We start from the raw sequence: 19,068 nt of genomic DNA, 5'->3' as shown, positions 1-19,068 counted from the left end.
GAGCAACGTCTCCCCAAGGAAAAAATAAAGCTTCCTGTAAAAGTACATGCTCTAAGAACTTTCACAGTCCTGATATACGAGAGACAACTTGGAATCATCTGAGACCAGCTCAAACATTCTAGGTAGAAGATGAGGCAGGAAATGCATCCTTAGCCAGAATCCCTTTAATCTGCGGGTCTATGATTATTAACCTTGTGTTGTTCATTTGGGGGAGACTTGGAAAATATACATGGGTATCAGATATGTATAAGGCTCAAGTATATTGTCTCCAGATTCTCACAACAGACCTATTAAGTTGGTCTCATTCTTCTTTTCTCTACTGACCCTTAATATTATTATTTCCATACTGACTCTTCACATGAGCAGCAATAACCATTCTACATAGTGTTTTGTGACTCCAAATGCAGTTTTACATATTCTTCTGTCTTTTACCCTTCCAGTATCCCTGTGAAGTAAGCAGAGTAGGAGTTGTTCCCATTTTCCAGATAAGAAAACTGAGTCCCAGAAAAAATATGATAAAAATTGAATACTAACATATCAAAAAAAGTATGCACTCAAAAACACAATCCAAATGAAAGATTTTCCCAATCCTTGTTATGATTACTCTCGTTATTTCATTTCATTTCTCATTATTTCCTGAATAATGTGGTTGAAATTGAAATCCAGGTCATCTAGTCTCAGTGTAGTGAGTTTACCACAAAACTAAACTGATTAAAAAAATTCTCTTCCCCTATTTGCTGAATATAACTGAAATAATGAAGCAGTAATTTGAAAAGTAAAATAGTTTTTCACTAAGCCAAGTTTATGGGCAATGCTAGAAAAATACTAGGTGTTTTAATGGGAAATATTTGAAATATATAAATGTAGATGGTTGTATTCTGTTTCTGTAAAAATGCCATTGGGGTTTGATGGGTACTAATTCCATTGAGTTAATAGATCACTTTGGGTAGTATGGACATTTTAACAATATTAAATCTGTCAATCTATGAACATAGGGTGTCATTCCATTCGTTTGTGTTTTGTTTAATTTCTTTCATCAGTGTTTTGCAATTTTTAGTATACAAGTTTTTAACCTTCTTGCTTCAGTTTATTCCTTGCATTTTAACCTTTTTCACTGTTATTGTGAATAGGATTGTTTTCTTAATTTCTTTTCTGGATCATTTGTTGTTAGTGTATAGAAACACAATGGATTTTGTATCCTGCAACTTTACTGAAATCTATTCTTAGTTCTAATGAGATTTTTGTGGAGTATTTAGAGTATTTAGGGGTTTTCCACATAAAAGATTGTTCCATCTGTAAAAAGAGATAATTTTATTTTTTTCTTCCCAGTGTATATGCCTTTTAATCCTTTTTCTTGACTAACTACTCTAGCTAGGACTTCTAGTACTATGTTGAGTAGAAACGGTGAGAGGAAGCATCCTTCTTATTCTTGATCTTAGAGAAAAAGTTTTCCATTTTGTTACCATTGAGTATGGCAATGAGGAAAGGACTATCTTTTCAGTAAATGGTTCTGGGGAAACTGGCTGTCCACATACAAAGGAATAGAATTAGACTCTCACCCCATATACAAAAATGAACTCAAATGGATTAAAATGTAAACACAAGTCACCAAACTGTAAAACTCCCAGAACAGGTGTGTGGGTGGCTCAGTTAGTTAAGCATCTGACTCCTGGTTCCAGCTCAGGTCATAATCTTAGGGACATGTGCGCACGCACGCACACACACACACACACACACACACAAGTTTTGGTGAAGATGTGGAGATATTGGAACCCTTGCATATTATTAGCAGGAATTCAAAATGGTACAGCCACTATGGAAAACAGTTTGAAAGTTCATTAAAAAATTAAAAATAGAATTACCATAAGACCTACCACTCCCACTTCTGGGTATTTATCCAAAAAAATTGAAATCAGGATCTTGAAGAGATGTTAACACCCTATATTCATTGCAGCACTTTGCACAATAGCCAAGATGTGGAAACAACATAAAAGGCCATTGACCAATTAATAGATTTAGGAAAATGTGGTATATACCTACAATGGCATATTTTTAATAAAAGGACATTCTGCAATGTGAAACAGCATGATTGAACCCAGACACAGAAAGACAATTACTGCAGGATTCTTCCTAGATGAGGTATCTAAAGTTTTCAAATTTATAAAACCACAGTGGAGAATGATGGCTTCAGGGAGGAGGAAATGGCGAGTTATTAACCAATGGGCATAAAGTTTCAGTCAAGCAAGATGAATGAGCTTTAGAGGTCTGTGGCACAACATTGTACCAGTCATCAACAATAACATATTGTACACTTATAAATGTGTTAAGAGGGTGGATCTTGGGGCGCCTGGGTGGCTCAGTGGGTTAAAGCCTCTACCTTCGGCTCAGGTCATGATCCCAGGGTCCTGGGATCAAGCCCCGAATTGGGCTGTCTGCTTAGCAGGGAGCCTGCTTCCTCCTCTCTCTGCTTGCCTCTCTGCCTACCTGGATCTCTGTCTGTCAAATTAATTAATTAATTAATTAATTAATTAATTAAATAAATAGAGGGTGGATCTCATGGTAAGTGTTCTGATCCCAATTTTTAAAAAACTTAAAAGAAACAGGTCTGTTTGATATAAAAGTAAGAACATTCACTTTCCAAATATCTCTCCTCTAAACTTTTTACCTCTTTTTTATTTTTCTCATGTCATGGAAATTCTTAGCTATTCCTCCTGTCCTCAACAAACCGGGAAAGTTCTACTCCTTCACAAGATTCCTTCTTGCAACGAAGAGACTATTTTGTCACCCTTACCCTTCTCTTGTGCAGAGGGGTTGTCTCCGGCCTTTGCACTCTCCTTCAGAGGTCCCATTTCCTCCCTCTTTGTCATTTTCATTTCTCCAGCAGGATGTTCTTTTACATGTGGGAATGATGTTACCCAAGTCAGAAGCACTTTAACACAGAGGAAGGGGCAGACCTTAGTTATATACTCGCCTACTGGTAACTGGTTTTCATAACTGGCAGGTTTCATTAGAAGGTCTGGCCGTCAGCAGCAGCATCTCATTCATCCTTGTGAACGCTCCTGAGCGGAGGCAGGTGTCAAATGTTAGAGTCAGTTTTAGAGGGGAGTGGAGCAAGGTCGGAGGAAATTTGCCATAGTCACGTGCTGCCGGTGGAGCATAGCAAGGTCAGGAATAGTACCTAAACCTTGTGACTTTTGTGTGGCTGACCCCTCAGACCATGCCCTCAAGCAGAGCACCGCCCTCATGCTTGCGTATCAGCATTTTGACGAGCTTTAGACTTCAGATGGCGCCATCTAGTGGTGGGAAGAGAAATCCCATGACAGAGGCCAAACCTGTTCCAAAAAAGTTCGTCATCAGGCCTTACATTTCGTATAAAAAAGAGACGACAGGTTGATTCTAAAGCCATATTCTGGCAACGTTAAAATGTATCCATTTAAAAAATACGGTTTAATCACGTACAAGTCTATTTTTGTATTTCAAACTTTAAGATGTATAATTTATAAAGGTTGTCAACAGCATTATAATGATGTTAAAAAACTGTTAGTAATACAGCAACTTTCCTTAGAAGAGCTCAAAGTAATTGCCACCTATTATTTTTTTTCCCTTTCAAGATTCTTGTGAAGTAAAAACGATAGCCATCATTAGCCTCATTTTACTGATGACATAATTGAGTCTTAGGATATGTCACCATATAGTCCAAAAAGCCCGCTGAGAATTTAATTTTTCTGATCTTACTCCCGTGCTTTTCCCAAATTAATTGTTTTTTTAAAAGGTACCTGTGGGCTACTTACACTTTACACTTTACACCTTACACTTGCGTGACTTTACACTTTGCGTGATTCAGTCGGTTAAGCGTCTGCCTTCTACTCAGGTCATGATCCCGGGGTCCTGGGATTGAGCCCCATGTCTCAGGCTCTCTGCTGAGTGGGGAGCCTGCTTCTCCCTCTCCCTCTGCCTGCACTCCCCCTACTTGTGTGTGCTCTCTCTCTCTGTCAAATAAGTAAAGTCTTTTTTAAAAAGGATGTTAAAATATGTACTTTTAAAGATTTTCTCCTGTTATGATCACTGTTCTGAGAAAATTGAAAATGTGGAATTTGCAGTACAGTCACTGTAGTAATGAAACACTGGAGAGTTTAAATGTAATCTAAAACATAAATCTTTCAGTTTATTATAAAAACGAGTTGAAAATACAATTGTGCCTCACTCTGGTCTGAGGTCTACATGCACACCTCCTTATTTACACAAAAATATATTTCACGGTTTCCAAACACATCCATGATAAATGTTTTATTATGAAGAGAAGCTAATTAGAGATCAACATCATCCTTTAAAATCAAGATGACCACAAAGGGTAGGCTTGACAAGAGATATTATACCTCTGTCTTTTAAAAGTAATTAAAACGCAAGAAGCTCTGACCCTCATCAAATAAGTGATCATCTAGCCAAGTCCAGTGCAGTCGAGATGAAGAGAAGAGTCCACTTCCTACTCAGCCTCATTCCCATCATGTGCCCCTGAGCAAGTCCTTAAGCCTGTCTGAACCTCAGTTTCCCTGTCTGTCAGGTGGCACCTCCTTCAGCGGTAGTCTTGTGAGTTTAAGGCTTTGCTTTCCCTAGGCAGAATGCGGACGTGGAACTATAATCACACAGAGCTGAGTGTGATGTGTGAAGTTTCCCAAGCCTCCCGCAGAGCATCCATACCGTCCAGGTACTGGTGCCACTTACAACTGCTGGGCTTAGCGCAAATTCTGCTCATCAAAGCTGGGAAAGCTTTTTACTATTAGGTCAATGTCATCATGATGTCACTATAAGGGTTAGAAGGAATGTATGATTTTTCAGTATAAACATCACATCGGGGTGTTGTCCCAGTAAGATGAAATTTTTAGAGGAAAAATATATGACACGTGAAAAACAGAAAAGGACTAGTAAAACTTGAAATTCCATCTTTAGGTTAAAAAAAATTGGACCCCGATATATTGTCCCTGGAAATTCTGAAAAGCAAAAATGCAATCTTTTCCAGCATAAACTGAAATTTTGCCTTAGTTATATAATAGGAGCAATGATTTTTTTTTTTTTTTTGGTGAGTGATATAAAATCAATGAAATAACTGAAAGGAAGTATTCGTAGGAGGCCATATAAGCAAGGATGCCTAAAGCAGGGAGGACATCTAAATGGTGAATGTCAGAAGCATAAACTCGAGGGTAAAAGATTTAGGAGTATTATCCAAAGAGGAACTTGAATGGCAGAAGGGTTATTTTTTAATGGGATGACCATTTTTATTTCAATAAATTGGTCCATTTAAAATTAGAGTTGCGGCTACACAGCAGGATTCCAGCAAATCCTGCTGGCCTTATTTCTTCCTTTGTCTTCTTCCAATCTGAACACACTAAACTACCATGGCTGGATTGATGTGGATAATTTGAATATTTCGAAACATAAAACTCCCGAGTCATTTCAGAATTGTGGCAGCTGCAGAGCCACAGAATTACAATCTCCAATACAGATTTGTACCCAGAGCTCTGATTTTATGCTTCTGCAAGAACATTCAAGTCTGACTTTATTAGACGTTTTCAGAGGAGTGTGCCATGGCTTGGAAGGTAGACCAGGGAGGGTCCCATCAAGAGAAAGAAACCACATGATCATTTCAATTGAGAAATTTAATAGAAAGCATGATTAATTATTTATATGGGACTAGCTACTAAGAAAGGGGGGGAAATGCTAAAGAATTTCCTCGTGCTGAGAGAAAGTACCCAAAGAAATACCATAGTTTGAAGAGGGACCCTCTTCCCACGGTTGGGGTTCAGAGACATGGGATTGCAGCTCACTGGTGCTGGAGAGGGACTCTGGGTTGTCAGGCTGAGATGGGGGATAGGGAATTATGGATCAAAATGGTAAACAGCAACCCCCCACAGGGGTGTAAGTGGGCTGAGGCTGGCCATGAGGGAACCATGGGAAGGGAGCCCGAACTCGAAAGGGAGGAGTGCCACTGAGTGTCCCAGGCCCAGCCAGTCACCATTTCCAGCAGGAAGTCAGCCAGGAAAAGGCACTCCAGGGCCAGGAAGAGGAGTCTGTCCTCCTGCCGTATCCCCACAGAACCCTCTACTGCCCAAGGAGAAATGTGTGCAAGATCTACGACCGGCCTCACTAGCAAGGCAAGGAAGAGTAGGTTTGGAGCCGAGGGGCGAACATCGGACACCCAGCTTAGAAGGCCTGTGTCAGTGTGATTGTCACGAACATTTCCGTGGCCATTTTTTTGACTTCAGTGGTCTCGTGTTTGACCCTGTCCATACTGCTGGGTCCAGGAACTACTCTCACCTCTCAGCGTGGTCTGCTCACACTGCCTGGAGGATGCGAGGTGAGAGGAAGAAGGCTGCATTCTTCTCTTAGCAGGGTGCTGTCGAGTCCTTACCAACAATCTGCAAACTTCTGACGTAAAAAGTGCCTGTTACACGCTGATATTTGTTAAATCCAACCACTGCCTCTTCCCAGATTTCTCTCTAACCAAATCTCTTCTGTCTCCCATGACTATTAAATCTCTCCTCTCTTTTATTACTGTCCAAAGTGCCATTAAGTGATGTCATGGGCCGCGAACCTCAGAACAGGACTGGCTCACCACCTGTGCTCTCTTCCCTGGAGTCCAAAGGAGCTAGAGGAAGGCACCGAGGTACATTAGCTCCTCAGCGGCCGACCCGTGAAAGGTAGAGCGGGGCCTAGACTCACCATCTGGGGTAGGGGCTCCTACGCTTGAAATGGACCAGGTCTGTTTTCTGAAATGTGCCGAAGGGTGAAACTTAGTGTTCTTTGTAGGAGGCAGGAGTTGACGTGTCCGTGAGTAAGCAAACGTGACCGAACAACTTCAGAAACATGAGGGAACCCATGATTATTACCCTTACTGAGAACATTTTTATTGTGAAAAAAAGAGTAATGCGAGTCTGCATTTTAGCTTAATGTGTTAGTCTGTGAATAGAATTTTACTGGGTTTGGGGCCTGCTGATCTTTCAAGAATTTGCAGTTGACCAGCTTTTTTCTTTGCTTGCTTGCTTGCTTTCTTTCTTTCTTTCTTTCTTTCTTTTTTTTTGAATATATTTCTACCCTCCATCTAACTAACTACAACCAAAGTATGATACAAAGAAGGGAAATACTACAGAATTTTCTTGAGTTTCTTTAATTTGACCCCGGAGTGAAGTTATCTTTCATTTCTGAGAAATTTCATTGCCCTGTCCCATCTGTAAGCTTTTCAAAAGGAGGGATAATGTCAAACATTCTTGGGGTTTGGCCCACAGGGCCATGGCAAGCCAGAACAAAAATTTTGGAAAATATTTGTAGGTCTTTTCCCTCAAGGACGGGCTGTTGCTCCTCCTCTTCTGTCCAGCAGAGGGCAGTGGTCTACATTCATCTTCAAATTAAAGCCTGCCTACCCCTCCCGTCCTGGCTCCCACCACCTGCAGAAACTCTCTTATTTCAAGCGGTGCTTATTACATTGAAAATCCAGCGCTACAAACGTGTCTGTTGGCTCGCAACAGCCCATCTCCAATAACACGATTGAACCGAAATGGGATCCCGGACAGGAAAAGAGCTGATTCTTATTAAATAATGGACACTGAACTCATCTTGGTAATTTTATTGAAACACTCGGGTTTTTTTCACCACTATTTATATGAGTGTAGCGAGTTCTAGGAGAGGAGGAAGATTCGGCCTTGCTACCCTGAAGTCAATCGCGACTACAAAATGCAAGCATTAAATAGATAATCGAATCATTAGCTACGACATTTCACTTCTCAACAGGCATTGATCACTTCCAGTTTATATAAGGGCAGATAGAAAATACGATTATACCTTTGTCTAGTCCAAGAGCTAAAAATCATCTCCTTAGTTGCACAAAAACATATTTTGCACCTTCCAAAACCACGTACGGTAAGATTTCATGATGAAGAGAAGCTAATTAAAGATAAAATTGATCATTTAAGTAAATCATTTCCATGTATTATAGAAAATATTTGAAATGTTTTCTAAAATTCAGCATAGAGCCAAATTGGGTTGGGTTAGACTCCTTTACACCACTTGCTGCTGGGTGACGTGAGGTCGTCTAGTTGATCTAAGGATGTTCTGGGACACAAGAGCTAGGCCTCATGGCAGAGCAGAATCAGGGAGTCCCTCAGTCATCCTGGTCGTGTCAGGAGTGGCCATCTGTGGTTCCTTGCTTCAGTCCTGGTCGTTTTGGTGACTCAACTATTCTCTGTTTATTTTGCTCTTGCAACCACCTGCTGACGTCTCCTATTCTGTATCTTCTCTCGGCCCCTGTGACTCTGCTGCCTCAGGACTTCTGCTTACTCTCCTTTACTCTCCTCTCTCTGGTGTCTTGTCTTCTGTGACTCTCTGCGTCTCATAGTCAACGTCCCAAAAAGAGCCTCTAACCTGTCCAGTCAATCACTTGCCCTCTGTGGGTAACGCTCCCATGCCACACGTCTTCCGGCCTGTGGCCAAGCTGTGGACTGGCTGCCCAGGCTCTCACATGCCCATCCTCGCCCATGACCTGTGGCCAGAATGGCAGTGGAGTGAGACGCAGAGCCTGGTCATCACAGGGAGCCCCCCAAGAAGGGGACTCGGGCATGACAAGCATTCTGAGACCCCCCAGAATGAGGCAAAGCAATTGGAAAAGACCTCGTCCTTCCTGTCTAGGAAACTATTTATGATCTTCCTTACCTTATGAAACCTCTGCTCATGTTCTTTGTCTTACCGAGGCTGGTGCGGGTTTTCCTTTGTTCCAGAGGGTAGCATTCCTGTGTAGAAGAGTGTAGCAGGCTCCAGGTAGCATGTTAACTGTAGGATATGGAAATCAGGAGAAATATCCTTGCCATGTGTTTTGCAGGTAATAATCAACTAAGAAAACTTTAAAAAAAAAAAAAGCCCTCCCCCCCACAGGAGGCAATCCAAGCCAAACCACATTATTTGTTGGAAATAAGTGTTTTAGACCACTAGCTAAGGGTGGGGCAGACATTTCTCAGAACAGTAAATTCAGAGGGGTGCTTCGATGGAAGGGAGGTAGCCAGATTGTCCTGAGAAAAACGATGCTGTGCTACAACACATAGTATTAGGTTTTCTTTTGAATTTCTTATAGAGGAACCAATCATAACAGTTTATTCTGGTCCTCTAATCCCATGGGGCTTTTGCATTTGTTTCTTTTTCTAAATCTTTTTCAGTCCCTTTTCTTGGCATTCTCTGTTTCTGGTTTATTTTTCAAAGAGTGTTACCAGAGATGACCTGATTTTTTATGTGAATAGAACTGCCCAGGTGACATGAACTTGAACCAAACCATTCAACACAGAGACATCAGCCTATCTTAGGTTTCTTTCTTTCCCTTAAAAAAAAAAACAAAACAGGTTTTGTTCCTTTTGTTTCTCTATTTTACTTTCCCTCCTTTCTTTTTTTTAAATTTTTGAAGGATTTATTTTAGAAAGAGAGAGAGTGTGTGTGCATGGAGGGAGGGGGCTGCAGAGGGAAAGAGAGAATTCCAAGCAGACTCCTCACTGAGCACAGAACCCCATCTCCCAACCCTGAGATCATGACCTGAGGCGAAAATCAAGTCAGACGCTTAACCCACTGAGCCACTCAAGTGCCCCTCCTTTCTTTTTTTCTGATTATATTTGTCTTCCCTCATTTCCTAAATGTTGTACATGTTTAAAAGGAAGGCTTTTCCTAAGAGACACCATATCTCACAATTCTGGGTGTAAACTTAAGTGTAATGCACCCAGCACAACTCACAACCCTTGAATTGTGTCCACATCCTAATTCTTTGCACAAAATTGAGAGACTCTTTTCTGTCCTTTGAATATTCTTGCTTTAACCAGGACGAAAATTTAAATCTCCATTCTAAAGTTGCCTCCATTCCAACCCACCACCCCCATCCTCCCCCGCCCCACCCATCCATGCACACACCCTCCTCCTCCTTGCACACAATTTATTTGAAGGGATGAACTGAGAAATGTGACCTGAGTGGCACAGAATAGAGGGAAACCTGGAAGCTTTTTATTACCAGGCAACAGCTGCCCTTTGTTAAAATCTCCCACTGATGGCGGAGGTCTGGTCTTGGCTGATGATCCTGTCCGATGGTGAGGATCCCTTCAGGGCGGGGAGCCCCTCACTGCCTCTGCCCCGCCATCAGCATCATCAGATGATACGCCCTGGCTCAGCCTTCTGCCTTCCAGGACGCGGAGAGGAGGCTGGGTGCTCCCCACGCAGATGCTAATGGAGGGAAACTTCCACTCAGGCAATGCAGGTAATTCGGGTGAGAAGCAGGGATGGGTACAGGATGGCTAACCACTCACCTCAACCACATCGGCCAGCAGTTGGGACTGTCGGTTCAAAGACCCACCCTACACACCGCCATCCCCAAATGTTTAGGTGTCCTGCCACTGTCTTTTGCCAGAATAGACTGTAAATAGATGTTTGAGAATGTGGCCTTCATTGTATGTGCCTCCCACCCGCATCCAGAAGACTGGAGTGGGAAACGGAGGTATTAGAACAGCAGGGTCCTCAGAGCCGGGGATGGGTTTGGGCCCCGGACATTCCCCATCACGTGACCTGCGTGGGGAGCTGAATGGGTGGGTGGGGAGAAAACCAGTGAAAGCCTGACCCATCAATCCAAAGGGTCCAGACGGAAGTGGCACGTGAATGTTCACAGGGGACAGGGTACAACTGGAGAGACCAGGTCCCAGAGAGCTCCTACCCCTCCTCCTCCACCCTGCCCCACGGAGCAGGTAGGGCTGGATCCCAGGGGAGGGCACTGTCCGGGCCTCACCCTCAGCCATCCTAGAATTACGCTTCCTTTCTTCCCTTCCCCAACCATGGAAGCTAATCACATTAAGCCCAGGCAGAATATCTTCTTTTGCTATTAGTTACTATTTTTCTTTTCTTTTCTTTTCTTTTCTTTTTTAATTTATTTATTTGACAGAGAGACAGCCAGAGAGGGAACACAAGCAGGGGGAGTGGGAGAGGGAGAAGCAGACTTCCCGCTGAGCAGGGAGCCTGAGGCAGGGCTGGATCCCAGGACCCTGGGACCATGATCCAAGCCAAAGGCAGACACTTAACGACTGAGTCATTCAGGAGCCCCTAATTACTGTTTTTCAAAGGCTAACACACAATGCAGCAGCTTCGAGGGCCTATTGAATTGCTTTACTTTTTCCACTTTTCCAACAGATGATATTAAAATAAATGCGAGCCCTTGATAAACAGGGATTGAATTCCATGCAAGTCACGGCCCAGCACCACACAGCATTCCAGAGAAGCCCAGCCATACAGCTCACTGAATGTCAGGACATTTTCCTATTTAGTAACATTTCTGAGCAGGGAAGAAGGGAGTGGAAAAAATTAAATGGAAAGAAAAACCTTTATAGTTCTAAAATTCTCCATATTTAAAAAATGATGAATATTAACAGCAAAAGGAACTCATCGAGTATATTCAGAAATCTTCCCCTTGGGGCCAGAAATATAGCAGATGGATTATTAAAAGTAAGAAACTTGTTTAAAGGAATATAACCTTTTAGGCTTAATCCCCCCCCCCCAACTGAGTGGGCAAGCGCTATAAACACCCACACCCACTTGATCTATTCCCCTTTGTACCTCTGGGAGGGGTGAGAGAAGAGAGCGTAGGAAGATTTCTTCTGTGGGAAAGCGTGTGCACACAGCCAGCCACAAGGTCCGGGGACTCTGCTGACTGCTTAGGCCTAACCCAGCAGCGCACACCAGTTACTCACGGCAGAGCTCCCAAATCGAAGCGAGGCACCTGGGGGAAAATTACCCCGTAAGCTTTTATTAGGACGACACTTGTGTCATATTATTTTCCCTTTAGTCTCAGAAAAGTGTCTCTCAAGGTTCAGTTGTCAGTACATTCTGCAACTCGTCCCACCCCTTTCCTACGCAGGTCCCTCTTCCAGTTTTCTGTGTATCATCAGGTGTCCTGGCACATCTGGCTTTTTCTAGGCGTCTTATCTCCTTGGCGCCGTTACCAAGGATGCCTCAATGCTGCAGATATGCCAGCCCATGACAATCTGGGCTGTGCTAACTTTCCGTTGGAGAGTCTCAGCTGTCTTTCTATCTCTTAACTCATTTGGTTGAAATTCATGAGAGCCTGAGTTAAAAACAAACTGAAGTGTGTGCATTGAAAACAGTAATAAGGTTGGGAGCATCTCGTTGCTGTAACTATTTACAAGGGAATTCCTTCCCAGGAGATGAATACGGCCGAGGGAATACTCTGGGAGAATCAAAGCCCAAAGGCTGAAGAGGTACATCTGGGCCTAAGGTTTCAGAGACACATCAGGAAGACAGACGCTCTGGGGCCTCCCTGCTCAGTATTCTTAATGCATGTCGGCAGATTTTGTTCAAACTTGCCCTGACCTCTCTGTGATGCTCCAGGGTAATGGTTCTCAATTCTTACTATTCCATAGAATCACTTAGAGCTTTAAAAAAAAAAAAAAAAAATCCAGATGCCCAGGCCCTACCTTTGCCCTGCTGAGTGATGGTCTCTGGAAATAAGACCCAGGCATCACAACTTTTAAAATGCTCTCAAGCATGGGCGCCTGGGTGGCTCAGTGGGTTAAAGCCTCTGCCTTCGGCTCAGGTCATGATCCCAGGGTCCTGGGATCAAGCCCCACATCTGGCTCTCTGCTCAGCAGGGAGCCTGCTTCCCCCTGCTCTCTCTCTGCCTGCTCTCTGCCTACTTGTGATCTCTGTCTGTCAAATAAATAAATGAAATCTTTAAAAAATAAAATAAAATAAATAAAATGCTCCCAAGCGATCTTCGTGGGCCCCTCTGCTTTAAAACAAGAGTTTGCAAACTGCGTACCTGGGTTGGTGTTTCAGGGTGATTGCTGGAAAGGCAGGGGCACTACGTGAAGGCTGCTCCTCTCCAGACTCTCAGCCCCAATCCTTCCAGAGCTGCCTCTCCTTTTGTCTCTTTAAGTGTTTCAAATAAAATAAAATGTCACTGGAAAAAAAAAATGGACAGTCTTGACTGAAACAAAGCCCACCCCACCAGTGGTTGGGATGACTAGCTTACCTCTTGGGATGGAGGTAGGAAAAGAAGCTGGGTGTTCTAGGACATCACTCCAAAGTAGGTGGAAAATGATCAAACACAGGTTTGTGACTATATATATATATATATATATATATGGAGTTAAAATATATATCTATATTTTAACTGCTTATTTCCTACACAGGGTCAGTGAGACCCATTCATAGTTAGCCAGGTGTTTAGGGAAACAAGTTTTTTTAAAAACTAATTACTTTCCCTCATGTTTCCTCCCACAATTCAAATGCCATAAAACAAAACAAAACAAAACAAAAACCCTGGGAGAAAGAAGCTTGTTCTGTTGATACCAACAGCGATCATTATTAATGCTGACACACATCCATTCGTGTTAAAATCTAGGAATAGGGCTCAGTTGGTTAAGCGACTGCCTTTGGCTCAGGTCATGATCCTGGAGTCCCAGAATCCAGTTCCACATTGGGCTCCCTGCTCAGCATGGAGTCTGCGTCTCCCTCTGACCCTCTCCCTGTCTAGTGCTCTCTCTTTCTCTCTCTCTCTCAAATAAATAAAATCTTTAAAAATATATATAGGAATAAAGTGTTGTTATAGTGCAACTAGTAACTATTTCGTGGGCTATGTACTCTGCCCAGAGATGTATTTATTTTGAAGTATCATTCTTAAGCAGAATTACTCATATCACCAGAGTTCATAGTTTCCTTACTTAATCCTTTTCCTGTAGATGATCTAGAGAATGTGATTACGCAAAATAATTAATTCATTTCCTCCCATTTTCATCTCAGTTTTCATTACAATGTAAAACTGTTAAAGATTTTTCTCTAGCATGGGTGTGGCTGTAGGGTCCGGAAATCTGAAACTGTAAAAAGGTGGTTTGTCATATGCACAGACAGAAAGATGGGCTCGAACAGTATAAAAATTAAAGTCTAGAGACTACTCCAGATCTTTTGTGAACTTCCCAGTGCTGAAATCCCTTCTTTATCAAGTATAATTTTTATTAAAGAAAATATTGGGAAGTTGACCTTATTGATACAGGGAACTGGAAGCATAGTTTGAGCACAATTATTGCAAATAATTTAGAAACCCAAGGTGGAAAAGCTGTGCCGAATGGGAAAGAGGCCAGGAACCCTCAAGCTGGCCATTAATTCCCAGGAGTGCCCCAAGAAGCTCATGATGGAACTCATGTGCTACTGATATAAGATTTAGGACAACAGAGTTGAAACTTGGAGATGTCCTCATCCAACGCTCCGATTTTAACAACGAGGAAACATGTTAAAAGTTGAATAATTACTTGAGAAGACACCAACATGAGACAACATTTCTGGGGTGGAAGTTAAGAGATCAGACGAACCCAGGTCCAAATTTAGACTCTATTCTCTTACCTACAGCTTAACCTCAACCTGTTTGAACTTCAGTGTTCTTCATAAAAATAGAAACAATAATCCCTCCTCCCGAGTATGTTTGAGAAATTTTAAATATAAACCAGATGTAAAGTATCTGTCACATAATAGGTCATCAATAAACATTAATTCTGCCTTCCCTCTTTAGTGGAAGAGCAAAATTTAGAATATGATCTCTCTTACAGCTGCTAAGTGTTCTTTCTGCATAACTCAACCTTAACCAACTGAACAGTGAAAATATTATTTGAGGGGGGCCTCATTCTGTTAAGTGTCTGCCTTCTGCTCAGGTCATGACCTCAGGGTCCTGGAATCAAGTCCCACATTGGGGGTGGGGGGTGGCTTCTGCCTCTGTGCTCTCTCTCTCTGTCAAATAAATAATAAATAAAATCTTTTAAAAAAAAAAAAGAAAAGAAAAAGAAAATATTATTGAAGCTGCCTAAAAATAGATTTCCTTCCAGACTCAAATAGGACATTTTATATTTGTAATAAACATGTTCCAATTCTGAAAGGGATTAAACTAAGTCAATGCTCTTGATCAAAATCCTGCTCAAATAGGTGTCAGTGCAAAGCCCCACTACTCCTCTTGCTTGAAGGCTTCTTTCTGGGGCTTCCCTCCATGCTCAGGCTCCAGCTTCCGTAGCTCAGCTTGTTCTTTGTCTCTCTGAAAATCTCGCTGTGTCCCAGGACACATTTTGGGCTTCATTAAGGTTTAGTCAGAAACCACGGCTATAATGATTAGAACCAGAGCCAGATCATTTCTTTCGTCAGCACCTCAAGGCAGTCTAGGCTCCCTTGGGAACTTCAGGCAATGATAGGATTGGGTTAAATATACGATAACAATCAAGACCACAACCACACACAAAGGGAAGTCTTCACCCTTGCAGCTACCATAGACAAGGTCCATATGTGGGTCCCCTGCTCTTTGCTATTTACCTCATAGGTCAGGGGCTACAAATGTCAAAAAGTAGTGACTCTTCTGGTTCTAGAGGCAGGCAGAGGGAAGGGAGAAGGTAGGAATAGATGAAATAAGAATCAAGACCACAAGATTAATTTAGTTTTTTAAAAAATTTTAAATTAATGAAATTCCAGTAAGAGCACAGCAGTGGCTTAGCTCTGAATCCAAAACCGTGAAGTTTCTTGAAAATCATATGATGCAACAAGGAGAAGAAGAGGAAATTTACAAATCCCAGTTTCTTAAAACAAGAGAAAATGTTTCTCTACAATGAAAGAATGTAACTTGGAGCAGGGAAAGGTGATCCAAGAGACCTACCTGAAGGCCAATCTAGTAACAGTATTGGACTTTAAATACTTTAAAGATGTGAAACTACAGGTTGCCTGGGTGGCTCAGTTGGTTAAGTGTGCCTGCCTTGACACACTTGATCTCAAGGTCCTGGGATAGAGCCTAGCACTAGGGGTCAGTCTGCTTCTCCTTCTCCCTTTGCCCCTCCCCCCAACTCCCCCACTCCCGCTCATGCTCTCTTGCACTTTCTCTCTCTCTCAAATAAATAATATTAAAAAAAAAAAAAAGAAAGTGAAAATACAAGCAAAAACATTATGTTTGAAATAAATCAGGATGGCATTGGATTTTTCCTCAGCAACATCCAGTAACAACAGAAAACGGACTAACACGTAAAATACACTCAAGTAGAGAAAGTGTAAACCAGCTAAGCTGTCCTTCAAGTAGAGAACATGCCAACATGTGACTAAGAGTTCAGGGAATAGTATTCCTGAGAACCTTTGCTGAGAATGATACTAGAGGATCCAACCAGGCAAGCAGGAGCTGACTGACAACACTTCAGCAGAAGAACTGAGGTGAGCATACCATTTATTTCATCGCATAACTCTCATGAAAATTTTCAAGCATACACAAATGTAAAGAGCACGTTTTATAAATCCCACGTACTACCTACCCAGGTTCAATAAGTATCCATCTTTTGCCATTTTTCGTGTCATCTTTCAGCTACCCCCCTTTTTTGTGCTGAAATATTTTATTTTTTTAAGATTTTATTTCTTTATATCAGAGAGAAAGAGAGAGAGAGTGCGCGCACAAGTGAGGGGGAGGGGCCAAGGGAGAAGCAGACTCCTCACTGAGCAGGGAGCCCAACCTGGGGCTTGATCCCAGGACCTGAGGTAAAGGCAGATGCTTAATGGCCTGAGCCACCCAGGCACCTCTGTGCTGAAATATTATAAAGAAAATTCTTTTTCTTTAAGATTTTATCTATTTATTTGAAAGAGAGAGAGAGAGACTGCACACAAGTAGGGGGAGGGGCAGAGGGAGAAGCAGACTCCCACTTTATCGAGGATCCTGATGTGGGACTCTGATCCCAGGACCCTGAGATCATGACCTGAGCTGAAGGCAGATGTTTAACGGACTGAGCCACCCAGGCATCCTTAAAGAAGATTCTAAACAATACGTTAATTTACACAGAAACAATATGCATCTGTAACTGGAAGGGACTTTTTAAAAAATATAAACTGCCATGCCACTATTATACATAATATGGTATATATTTTCTATACATGTGTTTAATTTATAATATTATTATAAATAATACCCTGAAATCATCTAACACCTATTTAATACTCATTCATCTTCCCCTAAATATCACAAAGCTATCCTGTTAGAGCTGGCTATGTGAAACAGTTCAAACACACGGCTCATGTGTTGCTTCTATTGTTATGTCTCTCCCGTCTCTTTTTTTCCCCCTTTTTCATGCCATCGGTCTATAGAAGACTGTGTCATGTGTCACACAGAATGTCCTGTATCATCGATTTACTTGGTCGCTTCCTCATTAACTTGTTCCCTTTGGCCTGTATCTCCTACAAAGCAGTAATTGGGTCTCAATACTCGATTTGATTCAGACCGAATTTTTCAGGACACATTTGACAGGTGATCCTGGGGACTTGCTCTTGCACTGTGCAGCATAGGGAGGCACGGAACCTCTGGCCGTCCCATTTTTAGCGACGCTAAGAAACATGAGTGGCTTCAAGTGGTGTGGTCCGTATCCCACTGTGCTTTCCCCTAGGAGCTGAGAATTCGTTATTTCTTGCGTAGGTCCATTATGTCCGTAGGGGTAGCACAATGGTTATTTTCTAATTCTGAAGAGCACTACAAAGAATCAAATCATGATATGCATAAAGAAATAGCTTTTTCATGTACTTGACTAAGCACGACTTAGAAGATACCATGGGAAGAAGAAACCATGGAGAAGAGCAGAAAAGAAGAATGCCTAGAAATACAGAAAAGTTACAAAACTTGTGTGAGGAAAACTTTAAACTATTTCTGAAGGACAAAGGGTAGCTTTGAATAAATGGAAAAGAAATGGAAGGGCATCCCGTGTTCCCAGACAGGTTGATAACATCATAACCGAGGTGTCTAATTCAGGAGCTCTGGGGGGGGGGGGAACCCAAGGTTCTGAATCTCGTCTAGCCTGCCTTCCCAAGCATGGCCTCTTTGTGCTTTCGAGCAGCCTCAAGGTGTGGTCTCTGGGCCAAGAGCATGAGCATCGCTGAGAACTTGGTTACAAATGCAAATTCTCTTGCCTCACCCCAGACCTACCAAATCAGACACTCTGGTCTCAGCAGTCTCCATGTTAACAAGTCCTCTGGAGGATTCTGACACGAGCTAAAAGTTTGAGAACTACGGCTCTAGCGTTTCTAAAATTTAAGTTGTGTAGGAATCACCTAAGATCCTGTCAGAGTGAAGACTGATTCAACAGGTCTGGGATGGGGTCTGATTCTGCCTGGCTGGCCACCTCCCTCATGGTGCTGATGGTCTGAGACAACACTTGGAGGAGCGAGACTAGAGGAACAATCTGTTTCTAGTTCACTCGAGGCCAACTCATCCTGTCCCCTCCGCTCCTGTTTTGTTCTAGGTATTAACGACAAATCATATGTTACTTCTCTCAGTGGTATGTTTATTTTAAACAGAATTTAACCCACAGAAGTGTGTTCCTCTCACAACAAATTCAGCCAGAAGTAATTGAAAATTAATCTCAGGCTTTGGTGGAACGGTTTTGGAGAGACACCTATCCGGCATCTTTTAAATTGTGCCATTGAGAATATACTGTTAAATGGAATCTAGATGAACAAATTAGGGAAAAGCTTATGCATGAAGAGAATCTTTGTATAAATCTATGTCTAAATTTGATTCACCTCCACTTTCTCTCCCTTAATAAATTCTGATTTTCCGGAATTAGGTTTAGGCTATCTATTGATTCCTGGTGTCCCCAAATCATCCAGACAAAGGCAGTGCCCTGCAATGTCTGCGGCCTCCGAAGGGGCAGCTCAAAAGTCTGGATGGTTGGAAGGGCTCCACTAGGAACAAAGACCTGTGATCTTTGTTCTGTCTATTGGTTCTGTTCTCTAGTTCTTCTCTATGTCATGTCTACTGAGACCAGCTGGGATGACTTCTTCACTGATGCATCTGGCATCTAAGCTAGAATGACTGGGACAGCTGGGCTGACCAGGCTCCTCTCTCTCTCTGTCTCTCTTTCCTGGTTAGCTTGGCCTTCTTCAGAACTTGGAGCTTTCAGGGTAATAGGACTTCTTGGATGGCAGCTGGCTTCTGCCAGGCCGAGCATTGCCAGAGACAAGGCACAAGCTGCAACACTTGCACAGTCTGGCTTCACT

General features: G+C 42.3%; 1 pseudogene; it reads left to right on the top strand.

The window, feature by feature from the left end:
- The window catches only part of LOC116862849, a 36,406-nt pseudogene that overhangs the window by 6,104 nt on the left and 11,234 nt on the right, over window positions 1-19,068 (top strand).

This window comes from Lontra canadensis, unplaced genomic scaffold, assembly GCF_010015895.1.
Source record: "Lontra canadensis isolate GAN:19392208 unplaced genomic scaffold, GSC_riverotter_1.0 scaffold355, whole genome shotgun sequence".
Lineage (NCBI taxonomy): Eukaryota > Metazoa > Chordata > Mammalia > Carnivora > Mustelidae > Lontra > Lontra canadensis.
The sequence above is the reverse complement of the archived record's forward strand: the minus strand, read 5'-3'. Positions and strand labels throughout refer to the sequence as shown.